The sequence below is a fragment of the Tympanuchus pallidicinctus genome, unplaced genomic scaffold (assembly GCF_026119805.1).
Source record: "Tympanuchus pallidicinctus isolate F22 unplaced genomic scaffold, pur_lepc_1.0 scaffold3, whole genome shotgun sequence".
In the NCBI taxonomy this organism is placed as follows: Eukaryota; Metazoa; Chordata; class Aves; order Galliformes; family Phasianidae; genus Tympanuchus; species Tympanuchus pallidicinctus.
The window spans coordinates 84,985,267-85,003,619 of NW_026294747.1; the positions used below are offsets into that span (position 1 = coordinate 84,985,267).

General features: G+C 35.0%; 1 protein-coding gene across 1 annotated transcript in view; it reads right to left on the reverse strand.

Moving 5' to 3' along the window:
• The window catches only part of THSD7A (thrombospondin type 1 domain containing 7A), a 257,309-nt gene that overhangs the window by 223,192 nt on the left and 15,764 nt on the right, over positions 1-18,353 (reverse strand). The gene's annotated exons all lie outside the window — the stretch shown is intronic.

Below are 18,353 nucleotides of genomic sequence, written 5' to 3' on the forward strand. Positions count from 1 at the left end.
ATCAATCATATTACTTTATAAGTCCCTCCAACAGATGACTAAGAAGAGTCAGTCAGGGTACCAATGAACAGAGCATTGTGATGATGAACAGTCAATAATAAATTCAATATTGATATCCCCAAGTATGTAGGAACATCAGCATATTTTAATGGCTCCCTCTTTTCCAAGTTGACTTTGCCATACATACCACTGGATGCTTTCTAATTTCCCTGAATGGCTCAATATTCTAGTCTGCAGAGCTTAATCATGTCTGGAAGGTCATTCCACACATTTTTTTGTGAATGTGAGAAATTGCTGCCAGGCATCTGTTTTTAAAAAATTTTTCCTCCCTTTCTTTTTTCTATTTATGCCATCTGATCACATTACTTATATCCATCTCATAGCTCTAATTTAAAAGGACATTCCTCTGAATCATGGCTTAGTCTTGCCCATACATTTCTAGATATGTTGAAAGAGAATATGATTTTCAGTCTGAGGTTAAGCTAATGAAAAGTTAAAAAGTATGCTACCTGTTAGTAATTGCTACAACAAATGAGTAAGAGTACATCTTTATAGAGGCTTATCAAAATAGAAAAAACATCCAACTTGGAGACAGATGAACTGGCTCAGGTAACCAATCAATATAAACTGAACCCAATATGTTAAATATAATGAATTCTACGGGCTGAACTATTCTGCATTAATACAATGACAACTCCAACTTGGCTAGGAGATAAGTCCAGTAAACAAAATGCTAACTGTCACTGTTAGAGATTCTCTTCTACTCCATTTTTTCCATGTTACTGGCAAGATCTAGCCCATTCCATTCCTTTACTGGAGTTTAGAAACATCCTCATCCTTGCTGCCTCAAGTTTTAAGCTACAGAATTCTACCAATTTGAACTTAAAGAAAATAAAAATAAAAATAAAAAGAGATGCATACAAGTGAGAGAACATACGTCCTTTGCACCCTCATGTAGTCTTCTTGTTTCTTTGAGATTAAAGTCACTTAAAAGCTTTGATTTTTTTCCACCAAATTGACAATTTCCTCCGCCCACCCCCATAACACTGTGTCATAAGAAAAAGTTACAGGTGTCAAGAGCGGTGCCATCAGATCAGATAATTTTTGCTGAAAGGCCAACAAGAGAATGATACCTCTATATATATTATTTATGTGATAATTTTGCAAAGAATTGAGGGTTTCTTTTTGACTGTTGTCACACCTTTCTAATCTGAATTATTCTTTATTATTTTATAATACTGTTTTATTTGAAGTCTCAAAATGGCAAAGCAGCTTTACTTTTTTCTTCACAAAGAATAAGCAGCCTTCTGGTACTATCAGGAAATAATGCTGCCTGTGTATCAGTATGCCATCAGCTCACAAGTAGGGGAGACCTGGAGCAATTACCCACTTTTAAGAGAGAGTGACATATCCTTTTCCTTTATTTGACTTTATTTGTGTTATGAGATAGATACACCTGTAAGCAGTAAAACTCTCTCAGTAACAGAAAGAAGTGGAAATCTACTTTCTAACCATTAAGACTCTAAATGTTTAATATAGAGAACTTTAGTTCAGGCTGTGTGAGTATTAGTAACTAAAATAAAAAAAAAGAAAAAAAAAGCACAACTAAAACATCCATAGTTTAAAGTTAATATTTACTTTTTGTCTCATAATTGACAACCCTTTAAAGAAAATATCAAAAGAGTGTCAGATGAATCTCACTAAAAAGCTGGTTGCATACAAATAAGTTCATTTCAGTAATATGTACAGAATGGTCAGAAGTAAAACAGATCTCTGCTCTGTATAGTCATTTTAGATGAATCTGATAACACGAGTTTGTCATGAGGCTGATACTTCAAATTCAGCTTTCAGCTTGAAACAAATTTTTACACTCTGAGGAAAGGAATTATAATAAAATGCTGACAATTCCTTACAATATCGAATTGTTTCTGCCAGAGGATAGATTTCCTATTCTTGGCATTTCAAAATAAGTGAATTTACATTTTAAGAATGAGATACTATTCACATTCAGTAACTGTAAATCTTTATGGCTTTTTCTATTTTATGAAAGTGAAATAAATATCAACAAGCGAAAGTTCAGACTCTCACCCCCTCCTCAAAGTTGAAAAAATACGAGGCCAGTAAGGTTTATCAAGCCTCACGTGAGGGCTGCATTTGAAGAATATTATCCCTCTCAAAAGGAGAAATATGCTTAATCCTGTGACTCATAATCCTAAATCTTATATTTTAAGTGTAACTCTAGTGATTTAATGCACCTCATAGCAGATAAAAGTTCTTCTCAACGCTCATAACTTAGTTTCTTTAAATTTTCAAGAATAAAAAAAACAGTTCCAATCTTCCAACAGTTATAGATTCATAGAATGGTTTGGTTTGAAAGGGATCTTTAAAATCATCTAATTCCAACTGCTCTGCTATAGGCAGGGACAATTCCCATTAGACCAGATTGCTCAAAGCCCCATCTAGCCTGACCTTGAATGCCTCCAGGTAAGGGGCATTCACAACATGTTCCAGTGTCTCACCACCCTCACAATACAGAATTTCGTCCTAACATCTGGTCTAAATCTGTTCTCTTCCAGTTTAAAACCATTTCCCCTTGACCTATCACTGCATGTCCTCTTAAAAAGTCCTTCCTCAGCTTTCCTGTAGGCCCCTTGCTGGTACTGGAAGGCCACTCCAGATCCTCCCACAAGCTTTTCTTCTCCTGAAAAGAAGAAGCTTCTTGGGGCTGAAGAGCCCCAACTCTCTCACTCTGTCCTTGTATGGGAGATGCTCCAGCCCTCTGATCATCTTCATGGCCCTCCTCTGGATCTCCTCCAACACTTCTATGTCTTTCTTGTGTTGGGAGCCCCAGAACCGGATGCAATACTCCAAGCTGGGACTCACAAGAGCAGAGTAGAGGGGCAGAATCACCTCCCACGATCTGCTAGTCACACTGCTCTTGATGTAACCCAGAATACAGTTGGCCTTCTGGGCTGCAGGCTTACACTGCTGACTTGTGTTGAGTCTTTCATCAAACAAACACTCCCAAATTCTTCTCTTCAAGGCTGCTCTCAAGACATTCTCCGCCCAACCTGTATCTGTGCTTGGGATTGCCTAAACCCAGGTACAGGATCTTATAAATAGCAGTGCCACTAAAAGCATACAAAAGATACACATATTCAGTTACAGGCCAGCTTTTCCCACCATTTATAAAAGAATCTGCAACACACTGAAGAAGTAAACATGCATACACTTGAAATTTAGGAAGATGAATGAACATGAATCCCATTATTTGACTTTCAAATAGAAACCTGAGTATCAGAATGAAGTCATAGTTGACTCCTGAACATAAGGATTTCAATCCTACTTATTGTTTTGTTCCTTCTGTGTAAAATCCTGAACTCCACTACCTCATAGTTTCATAGCATTCAAGGCTGCTCCCAGCCTTTGTATTCCCAAATAGTTCTTCATTGTTTGTACCAACAAATGTAATAGATTGTACCAACATATCCAGTAACACACCTCTCCTCATTGATTCTTCCACCACCTGCATCAGCATGTTATCTTCCACACACAGCAGGCACCTCCTGGACTGCGTGCACCTGGCAGCATAGTTTTTCCAGCAAAAGTCAGAGCAGTTGAAGTCTCCCATGAGAACCAGTGCCTGTGATCATGAAGCTACTTTCAGCTGTCTGTAGAAGGCCTCATCAACTTCCTCCTTCCGATCAGGCAGACTGCAGCAAACACTCACAGTAGCCTGCCCCTTACTTCTCACCCATAAACTCTCCACTTATTTGTCATACATCCCTTGGTAGAGCTCTATACATTCCAGTTGTTCTCCCACATAAAAAGCAACTACAGCACCTTGCCTTACCATCCTGTCTTTCCTAAAAAGCATATAGCCATCCATGGCAGCTTTCCAGTCACATGAGCTGTCCCATCATGTCTCCATGATCCCAATGCCATTTGCCTGTTTGTTTAAATAAAATGAGTAAAATACTTTACATATGAAAGTGAGAGTCACTACCTTCTATTATTATTATTTGGAGCAGGTGAAAAGGCAAACACCAGTGACAGTTACGTGAAAATTTACAAACATCACTATTCCAATTATTTGAAGGGCCACCATGGATAAATGAAAAGGGCAGCCATCCTCATTCTGCCTCAGCTTTCACAATGAGCATTTTATTGAAATTCCCTTTTTCTTTATTCTTTTCAATACTTCTAAAGAATGAAGGTATGAAATATTTAATTCCGATACCTTCTCATTTCCTGACATCATTACAATTCAAGATGACTATCTAGTCTGCTTTGTATCTGTTTTTGATGCCACTGAATAGCTGGTTTCAGGGAAGAGCAGCAACATTTCTGTGAAAAACAATTCTTTCATATTTTACTAAAGCAATTGACAGAAAAGGAAAAAAAAAAAACATTTATTTTTAATCTATTTACTGAGATTGTCCTCCATAAAATATCACTCTTTGCACTGCAGTTTCAATGCAATTTTAAATGCATCAAAGACTTGGACTATAACTTAAATTTACTAAATACACATTAATTAATTCTAATGACATTAAAATAATCTCCTATTTTGGTGTGATGACAAAATGTACAAAAAGCTATTTATTCTTACCAGATTTTTTTCATATTAATTATAGAAGGATCTTACATGATTAAATTTCACAATAGTGTTCCATATGGAAATCAAAACAAGCCCTTCTATAGAACAGTCACTTGAACTCACTAAAAAAAATTAGTTTTTAAACACAAGGTAATAGGTAAAACAAATTTGCTGTACGATGTGGCTATTATCAGATAGGGTACAGTTATTCAATTTATGTTTGGATCTTATTTCCTTCTAGATTTCAGTGCTTCAACAAGGTACTAATTAACAAGTCCTAGAACTATTTTTATTTCTCTTGATGCTTTTAAAATCTAACTAAAGAGATAATGAAGAGTTAAATGTTGACATGTGGCTATACTGAGCATTAATTAGCTATGTGTATGCATACACACAGAAGCAGTGTCCTAACAATATGTTTATCATACTAAGAGCAATCTCCCTTTGTTATTACAGACCCATTAGTAGACTGCTGCAAATTCATATCTCAAAGGACGTGTAAAAGTTAACAACACACTGCAACTGTGTCCATTTAACAAAAAGCCTGGTTCACTTTGTTTTCAATCCACCTTTGGTCCTGACAACAATTTAAAACCAAACAAGTTGTGCAAATCACCCTTATGATGTGCATGCCGGAAAAAAAAAAAAAAAATCACAAAATTTTCATTGTCTTTTTTTATCCATTGATTGGCATTTGTGCATACAGGATTTAATGGTTTGCCCATGTAGAACTGAAAGTATAAAACCTATGCAAACCTGGAAACACATGCTCATTAAATGGTAAACTAAAATATTCTGATACACTTACGCTCTGGAAAGTGAGAGTAGACTTTTTAGATAACATACAGGGATTTAACTATAGAATTCATTAAAATGAATTAAAGTCATTCTGCTAAAATTTACTATCATTGAGAAGTTATCATGAAAACACATCTAATAAAATTTTAATATGAATTGTGGTGCCTGCATATTTTGAATAGTCACTGGAGACAAAAAGTGTTCTAAGGCTACACCATAAAGCTGAAGGACAAACACAGAGCTTTGCAATATGTGTGTCCAGTAATCACAGCAATATCTTACATGTGATTTACAAATATCTAATTACTGGTGTTCTGTCCTTTATTTATTTTGACCACTTAAACTGTCTCAGAAGTGCCTACCCCTATTTGCATTTTAATGAATAATAATTGATATTTGTTCAGCACATTCTATTTGCATCTCAAAGCTTAATTTAGAGATTAATACATCTTATAACCTAAACCAAACTATTAATATATATTCAAGATATATATTCAAGATATTCAAGATCTCATTATTCAAGATAATTCTCAAGATGAGAATTATTTACTAGTGAATGAGCAAGACGGTATGCATTTTGATTTTGTCAAGATGCTGCCCTCGGTTTTAGCTGTTGCATTGCAGTTACTGTCACTGGTGATTGGGGATGCCTGGGCTTTAGTAAGTTACATTTAGGAAGATGAAAAATTAAAGAGACTGCTCACTGAGATGCCTCAAGAAATATTTCAATTCATGCCATTTCTTGCCCAAACAAATTCTGTAAATCACCCAGGAGAAATGAGTAGTAATCACTGTTTTCCCACAGTGATACTTAACAGAAAGAAAACACTGTGATCAAAAAATGAAAGATATAATTTTGCCAGAATCCTAGGCTCATGTAGGTTTACTAATCAAACTGGTAGATATATATCATGCATAATCAAGGAAGTCCAATGAAGGATGGCAAAAAGTTGAAGCATTAATTCCAAGAGGTTTTTCCCATCTGTGTTAATCTATTTGTTTATTTGATTTTTGGCTTCGAGAGTTCCATTTCTAGAATCTTATAGCATATTTTTGAGTATATGCCTCACTATTTCCCAACAGAGTGCTGAATCTCATCTAAAACAAGAGCTTCTGCAAAGGGCCAGCATAAGTTTAAAAACTCTCAAGTGAAGGCTGCACATTGAACACTGCTATCTTCAGATTAATCCTGTCTCATACACAAAATCTAAAAATGGGCATGATTCATTACTAGCTTAAACTATTCTCCTAGGCTAGGCAGCTTAAGGATGAAGTAAGTCACTCTCCAAGTAGATCTCTAGAATGAACAAAACATACCCTGACTTTCTCCTTTGCCTCCGCTGTAGTGGAGCTTACAGTGCCCAACTCAGCCAGACATTTTTCTGTAGACAATTATAAGAGATCTCCCCTTATAAAAGATAATAACAAGCATTATAATATTTGAAAGGAGTAATATGATTAATACTTAGAAGCACATTCTGTGAAGGCTTTTTACCTTTAGAGTGCTGTAAGCAGAGGAAGGTACTCTAAAGGCTAAAACCATAAATCAGGAAAGGCACTGTAAACATTTTTAAGAAATTTGGGAAATATATTAACGTATGATATAATCTCTGAGAACAAGGATCAAATCCAAAATGAAAACTGGGATCAACTCATGCTGTTTCTGGAAGAAAAAAAAATAAGGCTCTCAGATAGCTTGTCCTAGATATTTACTTTAAAGATAGGAACAGAAAAACAGAGCACTTTTCAGGTCACACTGATTAAATTCAAAAACTACATAACATATCGGAGATGATAAGAAGATTCACTACTATTATAAACCGTGGTTTATCAAACTAAGCTTGTTTTTTCACCAAAGTATCTTGCTGAGTCTTGCATCATTCCATCAGACAAAGAGTGATTCAGCGAAAGACTGCCAACAGCCACTACCAAACAGCTGTCGAGATTGCCTGGGGATCCCTTCTACTAGAGCAAAGTTAAAGAACAGCTACTGTGCTGGTGTCTAACTTGCTGAGTATAAAGCTGTAACATTTTGGCAAGTAGAAAAAAAAAATAACAAACAGTGAATAGGGCCTACCTCCCAGAGTCCTTTTTTCACCTGCTTGAAGCTTTTATTACTGTCTGCAACTGTATGTTTTGCTGAAAATTTAACTTTTACCTTTCAAGAAATCACAATCAAGAGGTTGAAAACTGAAGATAAGCACAAATGTTATAACCTCTGACCTACATAGCAGTTGTTTTTTTTAGTTGAAAGACTAAAGGAAAAAAAACTTTTATTGTAGCATCGTGTTATATATATATATATATATGTGTGTGTGTGTGTGTGTATTTTTATTTACATATATAAAATTTTAGGTTATTTACAAGTTTAATAACTTTCCTGTGTAATTATTTTTAAATAATAAGTGAAAATTGTCCAGAGTGTATCATATATTTTAAATTAAGTGAAAGGCATATAATGAAGTAAGATAAAAGAAACAAGATCATGATATATAGCAGATTTAAAGGAAGCATCTAATGCATGCATAGGATGAGAAGGTCTCTGGACCCAAACAGTCTGGAACTCCTTATAAAAGTATAATAGTGATATACAGGAATGTACTGAGTGAAGTCTGTCCCATGATCTTAATGATCAAGGCATGAAGATTCACTGTTTCCCACAACTGAATCCTATAGTTTTGCACACTGGTTCTGAGATAATATTATGGTTGCTGTGGAGCTTATAGGATGAGCCTGCAGTAACTTTTTCAGTATGCTGATAGTTTAGAGAACAACAGAAACAAGAATATATAATGTAGACATTGATGCGTGGACTTTTGAAGAGGAATGGAACATAAGTAAACATAGTAAAAATAAACAAACCATATCCTTGTAAACTGACAAAAATGATCTTAAACTAGCCAGGTAATCTGATGGCCATATATATCAATAATTCTGAACATTTAAATGCAAAGGAACATTAAGTCTGAAAACACTAATGCAGAAAAACATTTTATCACATTTTATACTGTCAGTAGTTATTAAGACTGCTTTTAGATGTATAAAGCCATTACATAGCTTATTATTTTCTACAACCATGGGACTTTTCTCTAGAAGAAAAGTGCATTTTTAAACATTAAAATAATGAAGTAAATGGCATAGGGCTAAAAAAGAATACATGATAGGAAGTATAAACCAAGATGAAGATAGAAAGAAAATCAAGCAGAGCTCAGAAGGCAGAGCAATGTCTCTATCAACTAAGCTAATTTAAACATCCTGTAGGAGGTTTCCTGTGTGAATTCAACATTAAGAAGAAATAAACTCAGAAAGACTAAAGGCTATTACTATTACTGGAAAAAAAATAACAAGATACACAATGCAGGATGACATTTGAGCCAGTTAAGAATGGCCAAGAGCTCCAAGTGCCCAGAAATCTGGTAGCAGCTAGACGAACACTGAAGATGGCTGAAGCAGAAAAGGGATGTAGAACTAGAAAGATGGAAAAGAATCAACACTAGGGTGGATAAATTTCTGTTCTATAACTATTTTCTTGTGCAGTTCCAATTAAACACATTTGTGTTTAAAATATGAAGCACTCAAGTCTAGTCTAGAATGTAATTCTCAGAATTGTATGTTCACTAGAAGATTTAAAAAAAAAAAAAAAAGTTAAATAAGAAACAGCAAAAACTATTATTTTGAGCTTCCAGCCATTGCAGACTTCTTCATGTTTTGTATTGGAGCAGATGCATAATTTAAGAACTAAAACAATTCACTCTTTCTTCTCCACAACCTTTCTTCCCACTCCCCCCAGAACAGAAAACCCAAACACATGCTTCACTGTTACAAGCATCATCAGAAAAAAAAAAAAAAAAAAAAAAAAAAAATTTAACAAACAAATAAGACATACGTTGCTTTTACCACAGACTAGTTTTGTTTTTTTCCATACCCTTTGATTCTTCCTTCAATATGCACTGAGATTTTATTTGAAGTTTTGCATATTGTAATTCATTTATGGTTGATTGACATTTTTCAAAAAAAATAAGAAAAACACCTATCACAATTGAAGAATATTAAATTGGTCTTCACTTAAGCATTCTTTTTTGTGCTTCACTGTGCTTGAAAATTGTTGCTATTTTTCCCCAAACAATTTAATCCCATGCAACATATAAAGGAGATAGAAGCAGATGTCATCAGAACGAAAACATTTTAAACAGTTTTCAAGCTCTCATTAAGTTAAACTCTGGAGAAACTGCAAGTAAAACCTATAAACCACTTAAGGGTCACCTTAGAGGAATTTTTATCTTCAGGCAAGAAAGTATAACATTTACTGCACAGAGTCCTGTTATACCAAAGGAACAGAGCTCAAACAGTAGCTCTACAATACAAACAATGGTGACTGCAGTTCAATTTATCTATAAACAAAGAGGTTTGGTTAGTACAAAAAGAATTCCTGTAAGTAATTCAGAGAAAATTACAAATAAACACATTGTTTTCACAGTTTGAAGAAAGAATAAGCTTTTTATTCTTTTCTTCTCCAGACTCAAAGACAACACTTTTTAATCAAGCAAACAATTAAAACTTGTTTTTTTAATAACATCCAAAACCATACTATCTGGAATAATCTCCAAATGTGCCATTTCATTTTCCAAAACACATTATTTCACAATTCTTTGGGAATATCAGCCATTATTTTTCAGGATATATGGCCATTTCTATCCTATCCCCAACAATGAACAGGGCATTTAAACTGATAATTCCAAGTGAACATGTAGGCCAGACACAAGCAGAGTCTCTACAAATTCTATTTATGCAGTCATAAATCTTTACATAATGTTACATTCTCTTCTATATAAAGAGAAACTTTTTGAATGTGTGGCTCAGCAGCAGACTACAGCAGTCTGATGTACGTCTGGAAGCTAGATAGTGTGGGATATGCAAAACAAAACAATTATCAAAAATTGATGATCAAGGATCATTTGGTTCCATTGTTCTATTAGAAGTAATGACTTTTAATGCTGAAGTTACTGGAAATAATGACAGCACCCTATAATTCATGCAAATACTAAGGCCAGATAAATGGCTATGATAGTCATACGAGTTTTCACTAGCAAAAGCAAAGTGCTGCAGAAAGACATTGAAAGGACAGTTTTTGTTTTCTATTTTTAATGTTTAAAATTACCACTTGTGATTCCTACTGCCAGATGAGTAGACAGGGTGTAAATAAGGACATATCCTACCTACTGTCACTGTGATTGTGACAGGAAAGAAAAAAGAAACACAAAACCAATCCTTCCGTAGAAAGAGAATGTGTGTTATCTGAGCTTCATAACAAAAGGGCTTTTGAAGCATGGTTGGGATGCATGACATACACTCATCACAGTGTTTGTCAAGTCTTATACTCTACACATTTACCTCAGTGCACCTTCCCTAGAGATAAATGGTGATTTTTGCTTCACAGAGGAGAAATTCTTTACCACAGAGATGTTTTCTTGTAAGCCTCAGAAGATAGACTGAAAATGTGTTGTTTCTCTGCCATTAGAAATATAGTAGTAAACACATAGGTTAAAACAGTAGCAAAGAATTATCACACAAGTAAAAAGACTTCGTTATTTTGGGGTTATAACTGTCATTATTTTGGGGTTATAACTGTCATTATGAGAGAGCACACGCTTCAAGCTTGTATTTCCATTTACTTTGGAAATCATGGAAATTTCATCCTTGAAGAAATGGCTGGCATATAGGTGGGCATTTTCTGGACAGGTGGAAAATACTAAGCATGTGTCCTCCTTTGCACAAGCAGCACAAACAGAATTGATCTATTTAATTTGCTAAACATCAGGAATTTTCCAGACAAATATTTTATTACAAGCCTAACACATTCAGAGAACCTAAAGCTATTACATACACTTATACATATATACACAACTGTAAATATCACTAATATATAATTTTTACCTTCGCCTTGTTTATTTAGGTCAAGTCTTTAGCCGTGAAATAAGCATCTCACAGATCTGACAGAGGACTGACCAGAATGTCTCCCAGAGAGTACATCAGGTTTCCAAGGGCCTTTTTTGGCATTCTTGAGTATCTTTGCTCTCAATTTTATCTGAAACCTAAAGTTTGCTCTCTTTCCAGAGAAAGCTCTGCACAAATGTTCCCCAAGGGATATTTTCTCCTACTACTGTCAGGCTGGTAGAGTATAGCTCAACTTGAGAAAGAAAGTGTGCCCCTAGACTTGCTGAAATATGGTGAATGCATCGTTACATAGGGATTGTGGGCATTTCCAGTGCAGAGACAGAACAAATCTCATATTTGATTTAATTAAGAATCCAAAAGTACAAGCCTGTGGTGATATTAGATACATATAAAGTCTCTCACAAAATATTTAGCTACTTTTCAAGTAAATAAATCCTGAAGTGGCCATTCCATGACAACAGTCATATTTTGTTTAAGATTCTTAAATTATAATCTTCCACAAGAAATATCATAGGAAAGAATAGATGCATATACCATAAGGGAAAAATAAAAATAATACAAAAATAGATGTCAACATCTAAAACCACATGGTTGAAATAGCATTCAATAAATTAAAAACAGTTTGAAACTCTTATGTTGGTAGTATGAAATTTCAGTGATAAAATATGAACATATCAGTGAAACTTGCAGGACAAGGGGAAATGGTTTTAAGTTGAGGGAGGGAAGATTTAGGTTGGACATCAGGGGGATGCTCTTTACAGAGAGAGTGGTGAGGTGCTGGAACAGGCTGCCCAGAGAGGCTGTGGATGTCCCATCCCTGGAGGTGTTCAAGGCCAGATTGGATGGTGCCCTGGGCAGACTGGTCTAGCATTAAATAGGGAGGTTGGTGGCCCTGCATGTGGCAGGGAGGTTGGAGAGTCACGATCCTTGAAATCCCTTACAACTCTGGCCATTCTGTGATTCTGTAATCTTAAGTTTCTTCAGCTAAAAAGAAGGAAGGTTCTAGCCAAGTCTTGAAAAATTAACATTAGCTTAAAATGAAAGGAATTATTTTTAATTTTTTTTCTCTCTGTCAGAATGAGAATTTAGGCCATACTTTTTGTTCCCTGGGGAAGTCTTAGAAATGCTTATTGTCCCCATTTACCAAATATAGCCCATAGCAATTTTCTTCTATTGTAATGCACACCTAGTATTGCTCATGTATTCAAACTAGAGTATTTACTTTACTGAAAATCTTTTCAAGAATTGACTGATTAGTATAAGTGTACAGCCTTACTCCGTCTGCAGAATTAGCATATCCAAACCAAATCAATTCTCCTAGTGAGAGCTTTTTTGCTGTTGTTGGGCATACAAAGGACTTGAAAAACAATTCACCATTTGTGAGGGAAAAAACACACACACAAAAACAAGGAAACAATAACAACGTTCATTTTCATCACACACAGTCTTGTGATTTCATGAAAAAATTGAATAATACATTAGTCTATTCTTGTCAAAGAAAGAATGTATGCTAACAGAGAATACTAAACAAATTCTGATTTCTGCCGTATCCAGGCAATCCTGCTGAGTGCACTGAACAACTTCTGACTGAACAACCATAGACATACAGTTTGGTTCATAGAGAAATTTGTACTGTCTGAGAAATACAATAGGATGACTAATTTTTGGGTGAAACTGCATCTCAAATAAAATCATCACTATTAGAACAGTGTTCCAAATTTTATCTGCTTTTTCTTTTATTTCATATGAATAACTATAATTTAAATTCTTTATTCACATCCTAACAATCTGCATCAACATAAGGTGAGACATTACACATTAACACAAACTGTTCAGAGATAATGGAAAATAAATTGATCTCTTGAACGATTAATTCATATTCATACAGATAATAAAAAGGTATAAACTGTAAATTCTATCTATCTCTATTCTGAAACATATATATAAACTTGATATGAGTTTGTCACAGCAATTGCTGCTGCCCTAGACTTATCTTGTCAAAATGCCCTGAAATGCATAGAAAACTCCAGGCAACTGTCAAATGCCCTAGAGCACAGCTATATTCCTCTATTAGTTCTCCAGTAAGTGGAATCATTAGTGAAGACAAAGTCTTCATATGCATTTAAAATCAAATTTTAAATAATGAGGAAAAAAAAAGTATACAATATCATCATTTCCATAAAAATATCCTTCTGCTTTACTATGAATTACCTGCCAGATTGCCTATATTTACAAATGTGCAAAGCCAATCTACACAAAATGCTACATGATTTTAAGCTTTTCACTGAGGACTGTTGACAAGTACATTGAATGTCAAACAGGGGATTCCAAATCAACTTTTTTATCACTCAGTAGTCAAGTAATGACAATAGAATGACAGTGTTTCGAATTACTGAACCACTGGCAACCAGTTCTGTATGTGCATTCTATCGAACTCAATTTTACCATGCTTCCACTACACTGGTCAAGGAAGGAATAAATACCACAGCTAGATGCATAGTGCAGCTCCTTTCAACAATTTAAGGCTAAATACATCATGCATGTAGCCATGTTACCTGATAGCCTTCCAGGGAGGGGAATACAATGCAACACAGTTAACTGCAATATTTTTCATTCAGACATATGTTTATCTATGTAGATTCATGGCTATCCAACCAAGGAGATGAGGAGGCATCCCGAAAATGCACATCAGCAGGGAGAAAGGACTGGGTCCAGAAAGGGATGGCTTGGATCAGACATGGTGAAACCAAAGGAAGCCTGTGGTCACTAAGTTCAACTTTGCTACTTTTGTACATTTGGGGAAAGTTGCCAGAACAATCTCAGCTGAGAGCAGTGTGCCAGTCCCTGTTCAGTGTTGCCAGATGAAACCTCCTTTTTTTTTTTTTTTCCCCCCAACATCACCAGCCTCAGTCAAGCAACTTCCTGCAAGAACACCCAAAGTGAGTTACACACTGCAGGTACAGACTCTGCTCTAGCACCACTGAAAAGTTTTCATGCTGAACAAGCATGCTATAAGTAGAAGCAACCTTTATGAAGTTATTCGTGAGATAAATGCAACAAAACAGACCATCCCTGATGAATATTTATCACAGGATCAAAAAATACCTGAATTTGACTGAAACACTCTGCACAAAGGTAATAAAAAAACCTCACAAGTTCATATTAGTACAATGCCATAGACAATGCTCATCTTCAGTTGAATTCTGTAACAGCAAGGCAAGGCATAGAATAAGGAATTAAGAAGTACGCACACTCATGAAACTGGCCAACATGAAGATGTAAAAGCATTAAGGTCATAAGACAAATTATGTTTGCGTGCTTTGGACTTAGCCATTGCACAAAGCCCAGTGGTAGAAAATATCCTCATCTCAAAGCTTAAAAGATAAAGCTGTCTTATAAACATTCCATTGCACTGCTATATTAAGAATCTGCTACAATCATTCAGAAGTTTTAATAAAGATTTTAATTACAAAAATAAGTTTGGCTAATGAGGACTCTTTTTCATTAAGGCAAAAAGCTCTGTGTGGTTAAGAACCCAGTATTTCTTTTCTTGCACTTGATAACTCAGTAGCACAAGTATGTGCACTGAACAACATGCAATAATTAAATCATTCACTGTTCTAGTGAGCACAGAACAGGGCTGAATGTACTGAGTGTAATGCTCTACAGCCAGTAAGTTTAATCAACACAAAATAGTAACATTACTCTAAATTAATCAAAAATCAAGATAATTCAATGCTGCTAGCATTCAGTGGTCACCCAATTTTCCATCACTAAGTTTAACATAATAACATGCTATATTTTGAACTGACATGCCCATGTACTTTAGAAAACACAGCAGTCTAACAAAAAAAAAGTAATAATAAATTCTGCTGTCTCATCTCTCTTGTAGTCAGCTGCAATCTAATGACAACTTTTGCTCCAGATCCTCAAAGTCAAGAAGAAGCTTTTCTGGGACAGTATGCCCTAATTAAATTTATTTGCCATGGCCCATTTTTAAAGATTCAAATTAAATGTTTTTGAGAGATAAATGACAGTTTTTTAAAATTCATTTATTATGCAAGAATCATTCTCCGTAGACGGTAAAAGGAATTTCAGCAAAACCATCGTGACAAGCACTGAAGTATAATTTCTATTTCCCAATATCAGTTATACATTCAAACTGCGTTGCTTCTGAGAGAAAAATATTTCAAATTAAAAAGAGGACTTGTAGGACAAGATACTTCCTTGAGAAGTTACCCAACCTGCATTCTAATCATGATCAGTCAGGAGTGAGCATACACTGTCACTTCTGAAGTAACAGCAGCCATCTTATTGATGATCTACGCTTAACAGTTGTGAGTCTGTTGATGGACTCAACATTATGGTCAGAAAATGGGAATTCAAACGTTATGGAGAGCCATTCAGTTGAGTACTTACATTCCACTGAATTTTTTCATTTGTTTGTTTTTTTTTAGGTTTTATCAAAAAACCTGTCACAAAATTATTTCAGCTTTTTGGTAGTTATAGGAAGCCTTAAGATTGAATGATATTATTTTTTAATATCCCTGTAAGATTTTATATCAATTCAGATATATTTTTTTTTAACTTGCTAAAAAGAGACAACTTGAATGTGAAAGTAAGCAGAATTTTTGTCTAAGAAGTGTTACAATCTTAAAAATGATACCAGTAATATGGTAAAATAAATTTTATACTCAAATATGTATTTCAGGAAGAAACATGCACTGCACCACTTAAATGATTTATGTAATATGAAATTTGGTACTAGAGATAGTGAAAACAACTGTAAAAATGAGACTAAAAATAAAACCTTTGAATGACATGAACGTGTCATAACATGCTCTCTCTTGTATAGAATAATTCAACCACTCATTAATATCCACAATCATGTGTGATTCTTAACAACTTTTATTTCTGTATTCTTCCTAGGAAGAAACTAGGACACTTGCCTTACAGTATCTTCAGTAGAGAAGATCCGAGCCAAGTTCACATTTCCAAGTAATGAAACAATTGTTAAAGCTGACTGATCTCAAGTTATTACAGACTTGCATTTTAATGTTCCTTCTTTAAAAATTGATTGAATTTATTTTTTTGTGTAGTCCTCCAAGTTAGAATTCAACACACAACTAAGGGTTAACAGAGCTCTCGGAAACTTTTACAGATGGTTATCAAACACCTTGTACAGGCTTTTAATCTGGTTTGTTGTTATTTGTGAAGGAAAGAAACCTCACACATCCCAAGAGCTGACCAATGAAACATGCCTTTGAAGGCTCTGGTTCAACATCAGCTTGTCATTTACACCTCAGAGATAAAGACCTTCTGTTTCCAAAGTACAAAGCCCAAAACCCTCCAAGCAGTTCCACCAGGGGTCCAGAGTCATCTCAACAGGAGATCATTTTTCTACAGAGCACAAGGAGAATTCCTTCCCAACACCTAACCTAAAAATCCCCTCTTTCAGTTTGAATCCATTCCACCTTGCCCTATCTACCTATGTAAAAAGTCAGTCCCCCTCCAGCTTGTAAGCTCCTTTCAAACATTGAAAAAAATTGCCATGAGCTCTCCCCAAAGCCTTCCCTTCTCCAGTTTAAACAATCCCAAATCCCTCAACCTCTCATCACTGGAGAGGTGCTGCAGCCCTCTGATCATTTTTGTGGCACTCCTCTAATCTGCTCCAACTGCTCTGCATCCATCGTGTACTTGGGGCCCCAAGCCTGGACACTAAATATTCTACTGTCTACCAGAGCTCCATTTACTAACACAGTTAGACTTGAAAAATAAGTAAATTATAGATCAGTTTGCAGTTAATTAAAATAAATAATAAATCTTTTAGGATCAAGCTTCATTAGACAAAATAAACAGTAACTGTTAAGTATGGCTGATAATATCCTTGATGGTATGATAATGAAATTTCTTTTCAGAAATTCACAAGCTACACTGATATTTGTTATTATACTGAAAGGAATGCCTAAGTTACCTACCAATAAGTTCAGAGTTAAAAACTTGCTGCCCTTTGATGTTATTTTCAAGACTAAAAGACAAATGTCCAGGAGATATTTCTCCAATTTGTTAAGGAAGTAGAATAACACATTAGTATTTCACAGTGACAATGACATTTACTTAAAGAAAAAAAAAAAAAGTTCATTATAAAATATTATTTCAGTACCAAAAGGAGACACAAAAGAAAGATGGAAAGAAGAATTGTTTATCAGTGTTGTGATTGGACTACAGGTAATGACTTTAAAAGAGAGTGGAGTTAAATTGCATATAAGGAAGAAATCCTTCACTATGAGGGTGGTAAAGAACAGGTTTCCTAGAGAAGTTGTGGGTGTCCCATCTCTGGAAGAGTTCAGTGCTAGGTTTGGTGGTGCTTTGGCAACCTGCTGTAATGGAAGGTGCCCCTGGCCATGACAGAGGACTTTGAATTTGTAACTAGATAAATGATCCATAAGGTTCCTTCCAACCCAATTCATTCTATCAAGTATTCTTTTTACGTCTCCAGAACCAGAAAACATGCACCACAAAGCATTAAAAGAATACCAAAAAAGCTCCTCCTAAAGCCTTGAACATTGCCTTAAGAAAGTTCTCAAAGATTACAGTATAACAAAAAAAAAAGGAGAGAAGGAAAAAAAAAAATAATAAAAGCAGCTGACAGCTTATAAAAACAAACAAGCAAACAAGATGACCCACAGAGTTTTATTAAGTGTGACTCTGATTTCCACAAATGGAAAGCTCAATAATAAAGCCCAAATTGCCATGTTGGAATCATGTCAATTTAATTTAGATTAAAAAAAAATAAAAATACAGCCTTACAAATCTAACCTCTCCTATTCTTCTTCCTATCAAACACAAATAACTGGTTATTTGTATTAATCTTTTGGTGTGAACTTGTTCAATTAACATACATTTTAGTTATTAAGTTATCACTGAGTATAAAATATCAGGAGAATATTCCTCAAGAAGAGAAATATCCACATAACTTCACTTTGGAACTAAATCACCA